At 38.3% G+C, this 16,737-nt stretch overlaps 6 non-coding genes and 9 pseudogenes across 6 annotated transcripts; all 15 read right to left on the bottom strand.

Moving 5' to 3' along the window:
• Positions 1–608: 608 nt before the first annotated feature.
• LOC127937879 (uncharacterized) lies at positions 609–727 on the bottom strand (annotated as a pseudogene).
• Positions 728–2,980: 2,253 nt separating this feature from the next.
• LOC127936984 (uncharacterized) lies at positions 2,981–3,099 on the bottom strand (annotated as a pseudogene).
• A 1,060-nt stretch (positions 3,100–4,159) lies between these two features.
• Positions 4,160–4,278, bottom strand: LOC127936166 (uncharacterized; annotated as a pseudogene).
• Positions 4,279–5,215: 937 nt separating this feature from the next.
• LOC127937685 (5S ribosomal RNA) lies at positions 5,216–5,334 on the bottom strand. Its single transcript, XR_008148469.1, has one exon. It is a non-coding gene; the product is annotated as a 5S ribosomal RNA (ribosomal RNA).
• A 1,353-nt stretch (positions 5,335–6,687) lies between these two features.
• LOC127937684 (5S ribosomal RNA) lies at positions 6,688–6,806 on the bottom strand. The gene has a single exon (XR_008148468.1). It is a non-coding gene; the product is annotated as a 5S ribosomal RNA (ribosomal RNA).
• Positions 6,807–7,303: 497 nt separating this feature from the next.
• On the bottom strand, positions 7,304–7,422 carry LOC127936867 (uncharacterized; annotated as a pseudogene).
• A 913-nt stretch (positions 7,423–8,335) lies between these two features.
• Positions 8,336–8,454, bottom strand: LOC127937683 (5S ribosomal RNA). The gene has a single exon (XR_008148467.1). It is a non-coding gene; the product is annotated as a 5S ribosomal RNA (ribosomal RNA).
• A 782-nt stretch (positions 8,455–9,236) lies between these two features.
• LOC127936523 (uncharacterized) lies at positions 9,237–9,355 on the bottom strand (annotated as a pseudogene).
• A 1,072-nt stretch (positions 9,356–10,427) lies between these two features.
• LOC127937682 (5S ribosomal RNA) lies at positions 10,428–10,546 on the bottom strand. The gene has a single exon (XR_008148466.1). It is a non-coding gene; the product is annotated as a 5S ribosomal RNA (ribosomal RNA).
• Positions 10,547–11,316: 770 nt separating this feature from the next.
• LOC127937394 (uncharacterized) lies at positions 11,317–11,435 on the bottom strand (annotated as a pseudogene).
• A 915-nt stretch (positions 11,436–12,350) lies between these two features.
• LOC127936522 (uncharacterized) lies at positions 12,351–12,469 on the bottom strand (annotated as a pseudogene).
• Positions 12,470–13,545: 1,076 nt separating this feature from the next.
• On the bottom strand, positions 13,546–13,664 carry LOC127937681 (5S ribosomal RNA). Its single transcript, XR_008148465.1, has one exon. It is a non-coding gene; the product is annotated as a 5S ribosomal RNA (ribosomal RNA).
• Positions 13,665–14,531: 867 nt separating this feature from the next.
• On the bottom strand, positions 14,532–14,650 carry LOC127936520 (uncharacterized; annotated as a pseudogene).
• A 1,081-nt stretch (positions 14,651–15,731) lies between these two features.
• Positions 15,732–15,850, bottom strand: LOC127937679 (5S ribosomal RNA). Its single transcript, XR_008148463.1, has one exon. It is a non-coding gene; the product is annotated as a 5S ribosomal RNA (ribosomal RNA).
• A 498-nt stretch (positions 15,851–16,348) lies between these two features.
• On the bottom strand, positions 16,349–16,467 carry LOC127937378 (uncharacterized; annotated as a pseudogene).
• Between the last annotated feature and the right edge of the window lie 270 nt (positions 16,468–16,737).

Below are 16,737 nucleotides of genomic sequence, written 5' to 3'. Positions count from 1 at the left end.
TTTTGCCAAATTTATTATATACTAAGTGAAAAAATTCCAAAAGCTTAAAGCACCTGGTATTCCTTGGCGGTCTCTCATCCAAGTACTAACCAGACCTAAACCTGCTAAGATTCAGAGATCGGGCATTGACTCTTTTTTTTTTTTTTTGCCAGATTATTATATAATTCGTGAAAAATATCCAAAAATTTAAAGCACCTGGTATTCCCAGGCAGTCTCCCATCCATGTACTAACCTGGCCCAAACCTGCTTATATTCAGAGATCGGGCATTTACTCTATTTTTTGCCAAATTTATTATATACTAAGTGAAAAAATTCCAAAAGCTTAAAGCACCTGGTATTCCTTGGCGGTCTCTCATCCAAGTACTAACCAGACCTAAACCTGCTAAGATTCAGAGATCGGGCATTGACTCTTTTTTTTTTTTTTTTTTTTTTTTTGCAAGATTATTATATAATTCGTGAAAAATATCCAAAAATTTAAAGCACCTGATATTCCCAGGCAGTCTCCCATCCATGTACTAACCTGGCGCAAAGCTGCTTATATTCAGAGATCGGGCATTGACTCTATTTTTTGGCAAAATTATTATATACTAAGTGAAAAATTTCAAAAAAGCTTACAGTACCTGGTATTCCCAGGCGGTCTCCCATCCAGGCACTAACCAGGCCCAAACCTGCTTAGCTTACGAGATCAGACAAGATCGGGCATAGCCAGGCTGGTATGGCCATAAGCGAAGACTGCTGCAAAGAGAAGGCTATTTAAAGATCAGCCAATCTACTCGCCAGTACATTATAAAAGTAGGAAAGAAACCCCAAAAGCTTAAAGCACCTGGTATTCCTAGGCGGTCTCTCATCCAATTACTAACCTGGCCCAAACCTGCTTATATTCAGAGATCGGGCATTGACTCTATTTTTTGGCAAATTTATTATATACTAAGTGAAAAAATTCCAAAAGCTTAAAGCACCTGGTATTCCTTGGCGGTCTCTCATCCAAGTACTAACCAGACCTAAACCTGCTAAGATTCAGAGATCGGGCATTGACTCTTTTTTTTTTTTTTTTTTGCAAGATTAATATATAATTCGTGAAAAATATCCAAACATTTAACCCCTTACTAGTAACCCCCCTTTTTTGGCATGGAGACAGAAATGACATACCCAAAATAAAAAGGTTTCTGCTCATGATTCTTTCTGACTAGATACATATTCAACCTTTGTTCACAAAGCTGACACTTTAAAGTTTACTGTTCAGGAATCAGAATCACTCAGACTGTTATGATAATAGAGATATATAAGCTCAAACATAAAAACAAAAATAAAAATATTAAAAACATATGTTTTAAATGTATTTAAAAAATTGTTGATGTAGGAAATGAGTTTGAAAACACAGTGTAGCTAAGGCCACAAGTCTTCCAAAACTTCATAAAAAATGTCATAATCGAATCTGTAAAACTGTGAATTTTATGAAATATTTTCTAAGGCCATGTCATGTGTGTTTTTAGAGAAGGCTAATCAGATTGATTTATGGCCCTTGTCATCTCTGTAAGATCTCACATGTAAACACTGATGTGTGTTTTATATGTGTGTTTGGCTGTGAAAACTGCCCGTTTCATGATTGTATTGTTCTCACCAAACGAGTCTTTCACACCTCCGCCAGGTACGACACATTATCCGCATTATTCTTTTATCATTATTCTTTTGTTTTTATTCCACCTTTATTAGCCTTGATTGTGGTTTTTCAGGCTTTACAAAGCAACAAAGCAGCGATCTCACTTCAGTCTCTCTTTGCATTTAGCCCTTATTTATCAAAAGTCTTACTATAAAAATACAACAAAACATTTTCTTACGACCTTACGTGAATTATTGAGACAAAAATGCATTATGAAGAAGAAAAGCACCTGCTATTAGTAGCATTGTAGCTAACGTTAGCATCTAGCTACAGCAGAAAATTTATGAAATTATTAACACACTTTTACTCAAAACTCACTTTAAACCCCGATCGAGTGTTTATAATAACTTCCTTTAGCGATCAGGGATGGAATTTGGTCGTTTACTGTTGTAAAAATATGTTATTTGTAGCCTTTTTCATCGCTGCACAAGTTAGCATTTTCCATGTACATTTTCGATTTTTTTTATTAAAACGCCCCAGATCTCAAGAAATTCTCATACCAAGCTTTACTATCGTAATCGCGGGTTTATTATTTGGATATTTTGTGTGTACAGAGGTGTTTCAGTGTTGTTTTGGCCAGATAACTACCAGGAAGTGTGCAGGAAGCATGTGACACGATGTGGCGGTGTCCATATATGACACTGTAAGATTGACATTTGGCAAGGCCCAATCAGAGTCTGAGTCACACACCACACGAGCTGACACCACTGCGCACACACAGATCGCTGGGAGAGACTGTTTATCATCAGATCGCGTAAATCCGTGGAAAATGAATAGAAATGACGATTCTGTCTGAAGAAATATGAAGTAAACATCAGTAAAAATATCCATATATCTCCGCAGATATGCATCTTTTGTCTATAAATCCTTATTGACGCTGTTCAGTGAGTCTATGTGAACACAAATAAACCGCTGCTGACCTGACTGAATATTAGTTAGTGATTAATTTCTATTCAAAATGTGGCATAATACGGATTTATTATTTTGCACTTCTGACATAAATCACTAAATATCTGTCACTGCAACAATGTTTTATCAAAATATTGGTCAAATATCGAAACTAGAGTCTTTAAACTTTCAATTGATGCACAGTTTGTCCAGATGAAGTAAGACCATGATGTTTAATGTGCTGTGAAAGTGAAACAATAATAAACTGGGGCCGTCGGCGATGTTCGCACTTAAAGGGGTTAAAGCACCTGGTATTCCCAGGCAGTCTCCCATCCATGTACTAACCTGGCGCAAACCTGCTTATATTCAGAGATCGGCATTGACTCTATTTTTTGGCAAAATTATTATATACTAAGTGAAAAATTTCAAAAAAACTTAGAGTACCTGGTATTCCCAGGCGGTCTCCCATCCAGGCACTAACCAGGCCCAAACCTGCTTAGCTTACGAGATCAGACAAGATCGGGCATAGCCAGGCTGGTATGGCCATAAGCGAAGACTGCTGCAAAGAGAAGGCTATTTAAAGATCAGCCAATATACTCGCCAGTACATTATAAAAGTAGGAAAGAAACCCCAAAAGCTTAAAGCACCTGGTATTCCTAGGCGGTCTCTCATCCAAGTACTAACCAGACCTAAACCTGCTAAGATTCAGAGATCGGGCATTGACTCTTTTTTTTTTTTTTTTTGCAAGATTATTATATAATTTGTGAAAAATATCCAAAAATTTAAAGCACCTGGTATTCCCAGGCAGTCTCCCATCCATGTACTAACCTGGCCCAAACCTGCTTATATTCAGAGATCGGGCATTGACTCTTTTTTTTTTTTTTTGCAAGATTATTATATAATTTGTGAAAAATATCCAAAAATTTAAAGCACCTGGTATTCCCAGGCAGTCTCCCATCCATGTACTAACCTGGCCCAAACCTGCTTATATTCAGAGATCGGGCACTGACTCTATTTTTTGCCAAATTTATTATATACTAAGTGAAAAAATTCCAAAAGCTTAAAGCACCTGGTATTCCTTGGCGGTCTCTCATCCAAGTATTAACCAGATCTAAACCTGCTAAGATTCAGAGATCGGGCATTGACTCTTTTTTTTTTTTTTGCCAGATTATTATATAATTCGTGAAAAAAATCCAAAAATTTAAAGCACCTGGTATTCCCAGGCAGTCTCCCATCCATGTACTAACCTGGCGCAAACCTGCTTATATTCAGAGATCGGGCATTGACTCTATTTTTTGCCAAATTTATTATATACTAAGTGAAAAAATTCCAAAAGCTTAAAGCACCTGGTATTCCTTGGCGGTCTCTCATCCAAGTACTAACTAGACCTAAACCTGCTAAAATTCAGAGATCGGGCATTGACTCTTTTTTTTTTTTTGCAAGATTATTATATAATTCGTGAAAAATATCCAAACATTTAAAGCACCTGGTATTCCCAGGCAGTCTCCCATCCATGTACTAACCTGGCGCAAACCTGCTTATATTCAGAGATCGGGCATTGACTCTATTTTTTGGCAAAATTATTATATACTAAGTGAAAAATTTCAAAAAAGCTTACAGTACCTGGCATTCCCAGGCGGTCTCCCATCCAGGCACTAACCAGGCCCAAACCTGCTTAGCTTACGAGATCAGACAAGATCGGGCATAGCCAGGCTGGTATGGCCATAAGCGAAGACTGCTGCAAAGAGAAGGCTATTTAAAGATCAGCCAATCTACTCGCCAGTACATTATAAAAGTAGGAAAGAAACCCCAAAAGCTTAAAGCACCTGGTATTCCTAGGCGGTCTCTCATCCAAGTACTAACCTGGCCCAAACCTGCTAAGATTCAGAGATCGGGCATTGACTCTATTTATTTTTTTTTTGCAAGATTATTATATAATTTGTGAAAAATATCCAAAAATTTAAAGCACCTGGTATTCCCAGGCAGTCTCTCATCCAAGTACTAACCTGGCCCAAACCTGCTTATATTCAGAGATCGGGCATTGACTCTATTTTTTGGCAAATTTATTATATACTAAGTGAAAAAATTCCAAAAGCTTAAAGCACCTGGTATTCCTTGGCGGTCTATCATTCAAGTACTAACCAGACCTTAACCTGCTAAGATTCAGAGATCGGGCATTGACTTCTTCTTTTTTTTTTTTTTTTTGCAAGATTATTATATAATTCGTGAAAAATATCCAAAAATTTAAAGCACCTGGTATTCCCAGGCAGTCTCCCATCCATGTACTAACCTGGCCCAAACCTGCTTATATTCAGAGATCGGGCATTGACTCTATTTTTTGCCAAATTTATTATATACTAAGTGAAAAAATTCCAAAAGCTTTAAGCACCTGGTATTCCTAGGCGGTCTTTCAACCAAGTACTAACCAGACCTAAACCTGCTAAGATTCAGAGATCGGGCATTGACTCTTTTTTTTTTTTTTTTTTTTTTTTTTGCAAGATTATTATATAATTCGTGAAAAATATCCAAAAATTTAAAGCACCTGATATTCCCAGGCAGTCTCCCATCCATGTACTAACCTGGCGCAAACCTGCTTATATTCAGAGATCGGGCATTGACTCTATTTTTTGGCAAAATTATTATATACTAAGTGAAAAATTTCAAAAAAGCTTACAGTACCTGGTATTCCCAGGCGGTCTCCCATCCAGGCACTAACCAGGCCCAAACCTGCTTAGCTTCCGAGATCAGACAAGATCGGGCATAGCCAGGCTGGTATGGCCATAAGCGAAGACTGCTGCAAAGAGAAGGCTATTTAAAGATCAGCCAATCTACTCGCCAGTACATTATAAAAGTAGGAAAGAAACCCCAAAAGCTTAAAGCACCTGGTATTCCTAGGCGGTCTCTCATCCAATTACTAACCTGGCCCAAACCTGCTTATATTCAGAGATCGGGCATTGACTCTATTTTTTGGCAAATTTATTATATACTAAGTGAAAAAATTCCAAAAGCTTAAAGCACCTGGTATTCCTTGGCGGTCTCTCATCCAAGTACTAACCAGACCTAAACCTGCTAAGATTCAGAGATCGGGCATTGACTCTTTTTTTTTTTTTTGCAAGATTATTATATAATTTGTGAAAAATATCCAAAAATTTAAAGCACCTGGTATTCCCAGGCAGTCTCCCATCCATGTACTAACCTGGCCCAAACCTGCTTATATTCAGAGATCGGGCACTGACTCTATTTTTTGCCAAATTTATTATATACTAAGTGAAAAAATTCCAAAAGCTTAAAGCACCTGGTATTCCTTGGCGGTCTCTCATCCAAGTATTAACCAGATCTAAACCTGCTAAGATTCAGAGATCGGGCATTGACTCTTTTTTTTTTTTTTGCAAGATTTTTATATAATTCGTGAAAAATATCCAAAAATTTAAAGCACCTGGTATTCCCAGGCAGTCTCCCATCCATGTACTAACCTGGCCCAAACCTGCTTATATTCAGAGATCGGGCATTGACTCTATTTTTTGCCAAATTTATTATATACTAAGTGAAAAAATTCCAAAAGCTTAAAGCACCTGGTATTCCTTGGCGGTCTCTCATCCAAGTACTAACCAGACCTAAACCTGCTAAGATTCAGAGATCGGGCATTGACTCTTTTTTTTTTTTTTTTTTTTTTTTTGCAAGATTATTATATAATTCATGAAAAATATCCAAACATTTAAAGCACCTGGTATTCCCAGGCAGTCTCCCATCCATGTACTAACCTGGCGCAAACCTGCTTATATTCAGAGATCGGGCATTGACTCTATTTTTTGGCAAAATTATTATATACTAAGTGAAAAAATTCCAAAAGCTTAAAGCACCTGGTATTCCTTGGCGGTCTCTCATCCAAGTACTAACCAGACCTAAACCTACTAAGATTCAGAGATCGGGCATTGACTCTTTTTTTTTCTTTTTTTTTTTTTTTTGCAAGATTATTATATAATTCGTGAAAAATATCCAAAAATTTAAAGCACCTGATATTCCCAGGCAGTCTCCCATCCATGTACTAACCTGGCGCAAACCTGCTTATATTCAGAGATCGGGCATTGACTCTATTTTTTTGGCAAAATTATTATATACTAAGTGAAAAATTTCAAAAAAGCTTACAGTACCTGGTATTCCCAGGCGGTCTCCCATCCAGGCACTAACCAGGCCCAAACCTGCTTAGCTTCCGAGATCAGACAAGATCGGGCATAGCCAGGCTGGTATGGCCATAAGCGAAGACTGCTGCAAAGAGAAGGCTATTTAAAGATCAGCCAATCTACTCGCCAGTACATTATAAAAGTAGGAAAGAAACCCCAAAAGCTTAAAGCACCTGGTATTCCTAGGCGGTCTCTCATCCAATTACTAACCTGGCCCAAACCTGCTTATATTCAGAGATCGGGCATTGACTCTATTTTTTGCCAAATTTATTATATACTAAGTGAAAAAATTCCAAAAGCTTAAAGCACCTGGTATTCCTTGGCGGTCTCTCATCCAAGTACTAACCAGATCTAAACCTGCTAAGATTCAGAGATCGGGCAATGACTCTTTTTTATTTTGTTGCAAGATTATTATATAATTCGTGAAAAATATCCAAACATTTAAAGCACCTGGTATTCCCAGGCAGTCTCCCATCCATGTACTAACCTGGCGCAAACCTGCTTATATTCAGAGATCGGGCATTGGCTCTATTTTTGGCAATATTATTATATACTAAGTGAAAAATTTCAAAAAAGCTTAGAGTACCTGGTATTCCCAGGCGGTCTCCCATCCAGGCACTAACCAGGCCCAAACCCGCTTAGCTTACGAGATCAGACAAGATCGGGCATAGCCAGGCTGGTATGGCCATAAGCGAAGACTGCTGCAAAGAGAAGGCTATTTAAAGATCAGCCAATCTACTCGCCAGTACATTATAAAAGTAGGAAAGAAACCCCAAAAGCTTAAAGCACCTGCTATTCCTAGGCGGTCTCTCATCCAATTACTAACCTGGCCCAAACCTGCTTATATTCAGAGATCGGGCATTGACTCTATTTTTTGCCAAATTTATTATATACTAAGTGAAAAAATTCCAAAAGCTTAAAGCACCTGGTATTCCTTGGCGGTCTCTCATCCAAGTACTAACCAGACCTAAACCTGCTAAGATTCAGAGATCGGGCATTGACTCTATTTTTTGCCAAATTTATTATATACTAAGTGAAAAAAATCCAAAAGCTTAAAGCACCTGGTATTCCTTGGCGGTCTATCATTCAAGTACTAACCAGACCTTAACCTGCTAAGATTCAGAGATCGGGCATTGACTTCTTCTTTTTTTTTTTTTTGCCAGATTATTATATAATTCGTGAAAAATATCCAAAAATTTAAAGCACCTGGTATTCCCAGGCAGTCTCCCATCCATGTACTAACCTGGCCCAAACCTGCTTATATTCAGAGATCGGGCATTGACTCTATTTTTTGCCAAATTTATTATATACTAAGTGAAAAAATTCCAAAAGCTTAAAGCACCTGGTATTCCTTGGCGGTCTCTCATCCAAGTACTAACCAGACCTAAACCTGCTAAGATTCAGAGATCGGGCATTGACTCTTTTTTTTTTTTGCAAGATTATTATATAATTCGTGAAAAATATCCAAAAATTTAAAGCACCTGATATTCCCAGGCAGTCTCCCATCCATGTACTAACCTGGCGCAAACCTGCTTATATTCAGAGATCGGGCATTGACTCTATTTTTTGGCAAAATTATTATATACTAAGTGAAAAATTTCAAAAAAGCTTACAGTACCTGGTATTCCCAGGCGGTCTCCCATCCAGGCACTAACCAGGCCCAAACCTGCTTAGCTTCCGAGATCAGACAAGATCGGGCATAGCCAGGCTGGTATGGCCATAAGCGAAGACTGCTGCAAAGAGAAGGCTATTTAAAGATCAGCCAATCTACTCGCCAGTACATTATAAAAGTAGGAAAGAAACCCCAAAAGCTTAAAGCACCTGCTATTCCTAGGCGGTCTCTCATCCAATTACTAACCTGGCCCAAACCTGCTTATATTCAGAGATCGGACATTGACTCTATTTTTTGCCAAATTTATTATATACTAAGTGAAAAAATTCCAAAAGCTTAAAGCACCTGGTATTCCTTGGCGGTCTCTCATCCAAGTACTAACCAGACCTAAACCTGCTAAGATTCAGAGATCGGGCATTGACTCTTTTTTTTTTTTTTTTTTTTTTTGCAAGATTATTATATAATTCGTGAAAAATATCCAAACATTTAAAGCACCTGGTATTCCCAGGCAGTCTCCCATCCATGTACTAACCTGGCGCAAACCTGCTTATATTCAGAGATCGGGCATTGACTCTATTTTTTGGCAAAATTATTATATACTAAGTGAAAAATTTCAAAAGCTTAAAGCACCTGGTATTCCTTGGCGGTCTCTCATCCAAGTACTAACTAGACCTAAACCTGCTAAAATTCAGAGATCGGGCATTGACTCTTTTTTTTTTTTTGCAAGATTTTTATATAATTCGTGAAAAATATCCAAACATTTAAAGCACCTGGTATTCCCAGGCAGTCTCCCATCCATGTACTAACCTGGCGCAAACCTGCTTATATTCAGAGATCGGGCATTGACTCTATTTTTTGGCAAAATTATTATATACTAAGTGAAAAATTTCAAAAAAGCTTAGAGTACCTGGTATTCCCAGGCGGTCTCCCATCCAGGCACTAACCAGGCCCAAACCTGCTTAGCTTACGAGATCAGACAAGATCGGGCATAGCCAGGCTGGTATGGCCATAAGCGAAGACTGCTGCAAAGAGAAGGCTATTTAAAGATCAGCCAATCTACTCGCCAGTACATTATAAAAGTAGGAAAGAAACCCCAAAAGCTTAAAGCACCTGGTATTCCTAGGCGGTCTCTCATCCAAGTACTAACCTGGCCCAAACCTGCTTATATTCAGAGATCGGGCATTGACTCTATTTTTTGGCAAATTTATTATATACTAAGTGAAAAAATTCCAAAAGCTTAAAGCACCTGGTATTCCTTGGCGGTCTATCATTCAAGTACTAACCAGACCTTAACCTGCTAAGAATCAGAGATCGGGCATTGACTTCTTCTTCTTTTTTTTTTTTTTGCAAGATTATTATATAATTCGTGAAAAATATCCAAAAATTTAAAGCACCTGGTATTCCCAGGCAGTCTCCCATCCATGTACTAACCTGGCCCAAACCTGCTTATATTCAGAGATCGGGCATTGACTCTATTTTTTGCCAAATTTATTATATACTAAGTGAAAAAATTCCAAAAGCTTAAAGCACCTGGTATTCCTTGGCGGTCTCTCATCCAAGTACTAACCAGACCTAAACCTGCTAAGATTCAGAGATCGGGCATTGACTCTTTTTTTTTTTTTTTGCAAGATTATTATATAATTCATGAAAAATATCCAAACATTTAAAGCACCTGGTATTCCCAGGCAGTCTCCCATCCATGTACTAACCTGGCGCAAACCTGCTTATATTCAGAGATCGGGCATTGACTCTATTTTTTGGCAAAATTATTATATACTAAGTGAAAAAATTCCAAAAGCTTAAAGCACCTGGTATTCCTTGGCGGTCTCTCATCCAAGTACTAACCAGACCTAAACCTACTAAGATTCAGAGATCGGGCATTGACTCTTTTTTTTTCTTTTTTTTTTTTTTTTGCAAGATTATTATATAATTCGTGAAAAATATCCAAAAATTTAAAGCACCTGATATTCCCAGGCAGTCTCCCATCCATGTACTAACCTGGCGCAAACCTGCTTATATTCAGAGATCGGGCATTGACTCTATTTTTTGGCAAAATTATTATATACTAAGTGAAAAATTTCAAAAAAGCTTACAGTACCTGGTATTCCCAGGCGGTCTCCCATCCAGGCACTAACCAGGCCCAAACCTGCTTAGCTTCCGAGATCAGACAAGATCGGGCATAGCCAGGCTGGTATGGCCATAAGCGAAGACTGCTGCAAAGAGAAGGCTATTTAAAGATCAGCCAATCTACTCGCCAGTACATTATAAAAGTAGGAAAGAAACCCCAAAAGCTTAAAGCACCTGGTATTCCTAGGCGGTCTTTCATCCAATTACTAACCTGGCCCAAACCTGCTTATATTCAGAGATCGGACATTGACTCTATTTTTTGCCAAATTTATTATATACTAAGTGAAAAAATTCCAAAAGCTTAAAGCACCTGGTATTCCTTGGCGGTCTCTCATCCAAGTACTAACCAGACCTAAACCTGCTAAGATTCAGAGATCGGGCATTGACTCTATTTTTTGGCAAATTTATTATATACTAAGTGAAAAAATTCCAAAAGCTTAAAGCACCTGGTATTCCTAGGCGGTCTCTCATCCAATTACTAACCTGGCCCAAACCTGCTTATATTCAGAGATCGGGCATTGACTCTATTTTTTGCCAAATTTATTATATACTAAGTGAAAAAATTCCAAAAGCTTAAAGCACCTGGTATTCCTTGGCGGTCTCTCATCCAAGTACTAACCAGATCTAAACCTGCTAAGATTCAGAGATCGGGCATTGACTCTTTTTTATTTTGTTGCAAGATTATTATATAATTCGTGAAAAATATCCAAACATTTAAAGCACCTGGTATTCCCAGGCAGTCTCCCATCCATGTACTAACCTGGCGCAAACCTGCTTATATTCAGAGATCGGGCATTGGCTCTATTTTTTGGCAAAATTATTATATACTAAGTGAAAAATTTCAAAAAAGCTTAGAGTACCTGGTATTCCCAGGCGGTCTCCCATCCAGGCACTAACCAGGCCCAAACCTGCTTAGCTTATGAGATCAGACAAGATCGGGCATGGCCAGGCTGGTATGGCCATAAGCGAAGACTGCTGCAAAGAGAAGGCTATTTAAAGATCAGCCAATCTACTCGCCAGTACATTATAAAAGTAGGAAAGAAACCCCAAAAGCTTAAAGCACCTGCTATTCCTAGGCGGTCTCTCATCCAATTACTAACCTGGCCCAAACCTGCTTATATTCAGAGATCGGGCATTGACTCTATTTTTTGCCAAATTTATTATATACTAAGTGAAAAAATTCCAAAAGCTTAAAGCACCTGGTATTCCTTGGCGGTCTCTCATCCAAGTACTAACCAGACCTAAACCTGCTAAGATTCAGAGATCGGGCATTGACTCTATTTTTTGCCAAATTTATTATATACTAAGTGAAAAAATTCCAAAAGCTTAAAGCACCTGGTATTCCTTGGCGGTCTATCATTCAAGTACTAACCAGACTTTAACCTGCTAAGATTCAGAGATCGGGCATTGACTTCTTCTTTTTTTTTTTTTTTTGCCAGATTATTATATAATTCGTGAAAAATATCCAAACATTTAAAGCACCTGGTATTCCCAGGCAGTCTCCCATCCATGTACTAACCTGGCGCAAACCTGCTTATATTCAGAGATCGGGCATTGACTCTATTTTTTGGCAAAATTATTATATACTAAGTGAAAAATTTCAAAAGCTTAAAGCACCTGGTATTCCTTGGCGGTCTCTCATCCAAGTACTAACTAGACCTAAACCTGCTAAAATTCAGAGATCGGGCATTGACTCTTTTTTTTTTTTTGCAAGATTTTTATATAATTCGTGAAAAATATCCAAACATTTAAAGCACCTGGTATTCCCAGGCAGTCTCCCATCCATGTACTAACCTGGCGCAAACCTGCTTATATTCAGAGATCGGGCATTGACTCTATTTTTTGGCAAAATTATTATATACTAAGTGAAAAATTTCAAAAAAGCTTAGAGTACCTGGTATTCCCAGGCGGTCTCCCATCCAGGCACTAACCAGGCCCAAACCTGCTTAGCTTACGAGATCAGACAAGATCGGGCATAGCCAGGCTGGTATGGCCATAAGCGAAGACTGCTGCAAAGAGAAGGCTATTTAAAGATCAGCCAATCTACTCGCCAGTACATTATAAAAGTAGGAAAGAAACCCCAAAAGCTTAAAGCACCTGGTATTCCTAGGCGGTCTCTCATCCAAGTACTAACCTGGCCCAAACCTGCTTATATTCAGAGATCGGGCATTGACTCTATTTTTTGGCAAATTTATTATATACTAAGTGAAAAAATTCCAAAAGCTTAAAGCACCTGGTATTCCTTGGCGGTCTATCATTCAAGTACTAACCAGACCTTAACCTGCTAAGATTCAGAGATCGGGCATTGACTTCTTCTTTTTTTTTTTTTTTTTTGCAAGATTATTATATAATTCGTGAAAAATATCCAAAAATTTAAAGCACCTGGTATTCCCAGGCAGTCTCCCATCCATGTACTAACCTGGCCCAAACCTGCTTATATTCAGAGATCGGGCATTGACTCTATTTTTTGCCAAATTTATTATATACTAAGTGAAAAAATTCCAAAAGCTTAAAGCACCTGGTATTCCTTGGCGGTCTCTCATCCAAGTACTAACCAGACCTAAACCTGCTAAGATTCAGAGATCGGGCATTGACTCTTTTTTTTTTTTTTTTGCAAGATTATTATATAATTCATGAAAAATATCCAAACATTTAAAGCACCTGGTATTCCCAGGCAGTCTCCCATCCATGTACTAACCTGGCGCAAACCTGCTTATATTCAGAGATCAGGCATTGACTCTATTTTTTGGCAAAATTATTATATACTAAGTGAAAAAATTCCAAAAGCTTAAAGCACCTGGTGTTCCTTGGCGGTCTCTCATCCAAGTACTAACCAGACCTAAACCTACTAAGATTCAGAGATCGGGCATTGACTCTTTTTTTTTCTTTTTTTTTTTTTTTGTGCAAGATTATTATATAATTCGTGAAAAATATCCAAAAATTTAAAGCACCTGATATTCCCAGGCAGTCTCCCATCCATGTACTAACCTGGCGCAAACCTGCTTATATTCAGAGATCGGGCATTGACTCTATTTTTTTGGCAAAATTATTATATACTAAGTGAAAAATTTCAAAAAAGCTTACAGTACCTGGTATTCCCAGGCGGTCTCCCATCCAGGCACTAACCAGGCCCAAACCTGCTTAGCTTCCGAGATCAGACAAGATCGGGCATAGCCAGGCTGGTATGGCCATAAGCGAAGACTGCTGCAAAGAGAAGGCTATTTAAAGATCAGCCAATCTACTCGCCAGTACATTATAAAAGTAGGAAAGAAACCCCAAAAGCTTAAAGCACCTGGTATTCCTAGGCGGTCTCTCATCCAATTACTAACCTGGCCCAAACCTGCTTATATTCAGAGATCGGGCATTGACTCTATTTTTTGCCAAATTTATTATATACTAAGTGAAAAAATACGCGAAGACTGCTGCAAAGAGAAGGCTATTTAAAGATCAGCCAATCTACTCGCCAGTACATTATAAAAGTAGGAAAGAAACCCCAAAAGCTTAAAGCACCTGGTATTCCTAGGCGGTCTCTCATCCAAGTACTAACCAGACCTAAACCTGCTAAGATTCAGAGATCGGGCATTGACTCTTTTCTTTTTTTTTTTTTTTTTTGCAAGATTATTATATAATTCGTGAAAAATATCCAAACATTTAAAGCACCTGGTATTCCCAGGCAGTCTCCCATCCATGTACTAACCTGGCGCAAACCTGCTTATATTCAGAGATCGGGCATTGACTCTATTTTTTGGCAAAATTATTATATACTAAGTGAAAAATTTCAAAAGCTTAAAGCACCTGGTATTCCTTGGCGGTCTCTCATCCAAGTACTAACTAGACCTAAACCTGCTAAAATTCAGAGATCGGGCATTGACTCTTTTTTTTTTTTTTTTCCAAGATTTTTATATAATTCGTGAAAAATATCCAAACATTTAAAGCACCTGGTATTCCCAGGCAGTCTCCCATCCATGTACTAACCTGGCGCAAACCTGCTTATATTCAGAGATCGGGCATTGACTCTATTTTTTGGCAAAATTATTATATACTAAGTGAAAAATTTCAAAAAAGCTTAGAGTACCTGGTATTCCCAGGCGGTCTCCCATCCAGGCACTAACCAGGCCCAAACCTGCTTAGCTTACGAGATCAGACAAGATCGGGCATAGCCAGGCTGGTATGGCCATAAGCGAAGACTGCTGCAAAGAGAAGGCTATTTAAAGATCAGCCAATCTACTCGCCAGTACATTATAAAAGTAGGAAAGAAACCCCAAAAGCTTAAAGCACCTGGTATTCCTAGGCGGTCTCTCATCCAAGTACTAACCTGGCCCAAACCTGCTTATATTCAGAGATCGGGCATTGACTCTATTTTTTGGCAAATTTATTATATACTAAGTGAAAAAATTCCAAAAGCTTAAAGCACCTGGTATTCCTTGGCGGTCTATCATTCAAGTACTAACCAGACCTTAACCTGCTAAGATTCAGAGATCGGGCATTGACTTCTTCTTTTTTTTTTTTTTTTGCAAGATTATTATATAATTCGTGAAAAATATCCAAAAATTTAAAGCACCTGGTATTCCCAGGCAGTCTCCCATCCATGTACTAACCTGGCCCAAACCTGCTTATATTCAGAGATCGGGCATTGACTCTATTTTTTGCCAAATTTATTATATACTAAGTGAAAAAATTCCAAAAGCTTAAAGCACCTGGTATTCCTTGGCGGTCTCTCATCCAAGTACTAACCAGACCTAAACCTGCTAAGATTCAGAGATCGGGCATTGACTCTTTTTTTTTTTTTTTTTTTTTTTTGCAAGATTATTATATAATTCATGAAAAATATCCAAACATTTAAAGCACCTGGTATTCCCAGGCAGTCTCCCATCCATGTACTAACCTGGCGCAAACCTGCTTATATTCAGAGATCGGGCATTGACTCTATTTTTTGGCAAAATTATTATATACTAAGTGAAAAAATTCCAAAAGCTTAAAGCACCTGGTATTCCTTGGCGGTCTCTCATCCAAGTACTAACCAGACCTAAACCTACTAAGATTCAGAGATCGGGCATTGACTCTTTTTTTTTCTTTTTTTTTTTTTTTTGCAAGATTATTATATAATTCGTGAAAAATATCCAAAAATTTAAAGCACCTGATATTCCCAGGCAGTCTCCCATCCATGTACTAACCTGGCGCAAACCTGCTTATATTCAGAGATCGGGCATTGACTCTATTTTTTTGGCAAAATTATTATATACTAAGTGAAAAAATTCAAAAAAGCTTACAGTACCTGGTATTCCCAGGCGGTCTCCCATCCAGGCACTAACCAGGCCCAAACCTGCTTAGCTTCCGAGATCAGACAAGATCGGGCATAGCCAGGCTGGTATGGCCATAAGCGAAGACTGCTGCAAAGAGAAGGCTATTTAAAGATCAGCCAATCTACTCGCCAGTACATTATAAAAGTAGGAAAGAAACCCCAAAAGCTTAAAGCACCTGGTATTCCTAGGCGGTCTCTCATCCAATTACTAACCTGGCCCAAACCTGCTTATATTCAGAGATCGGGCATTGACTCTATTTTTTGCCAAATTTATTATATACTAAGTGAAAAAATTCCAAAAGCTTAAAGCACCTGGTATTCCTTGGCGGTCTCTCATCCAAGTACTAACCAGATCTAAACCTGCTAAGATTCAGAGATCGGGCATTGACTCTTTTTTATTTTGTTGCAAGATTATTATATAATTCGTGAAAAATATCCAAACATTTAAAGCACCTGGTATTCCCAGGCAGTCTCCCATCCATGTACTAACCTGGCGCAAACCTGCTTATATTCAGAGATCGGGCATTGGCTCTATTTTTTGGCAAAATTATTATATACTAAGTGAAAAATTTCAAAAAAGCTTAGAGTACCTGGTATTCCCAGGCGGTCTCCCATCCAGGCACTAACCAGGCCCAAACCTGCTTAGCTTATGAGATCAGACAAGATCGGGCATAGCCAGGCTGGTATGGCCATAAGCGAAGACTGCTGCAAAGAGAAGGCTATTTAAAGATCAGCCAATCTACTCGCCAGTACATTATAAAAGTAGGAAAGAAACCCCAAAAGCTTAAAGCACCTGCTATTCCTAGGCGGTCTCTCATCCAATTACTAACCTGGCCCAAACCTGCTTATATTCAGAGATCGGGCATTGACTCTATTTTTTGCCAAATTTATTATATACTAAGTGAAAAAATTCCAAAAGCTTAAAGCACCTGGTATTCCTTGGCGGTCTCTCATCCAAGTACTAACC

This window comes from Carassius gibelio, chromosome A19 (assembly GCF_023724105.1).
Source record: "Carassius gibelio isolate Cgi1373 ecotype wild population from Czech Republic chromosome A19, carGib1.2-hapl.c, whole genome shotgun sequence".
NCBI classification, from domain to species: domain Eukaryota; kingdom Metazoa; phylum Chordata; class Actinopteri; order Cypriniformes; family Cyprinidae; genus Carassius; species Carassius gibelio.
Note: the sequence above shows the minus strand (reverse complement) of the source record. Positions and strands in the feature narration are given on the sequence as shown.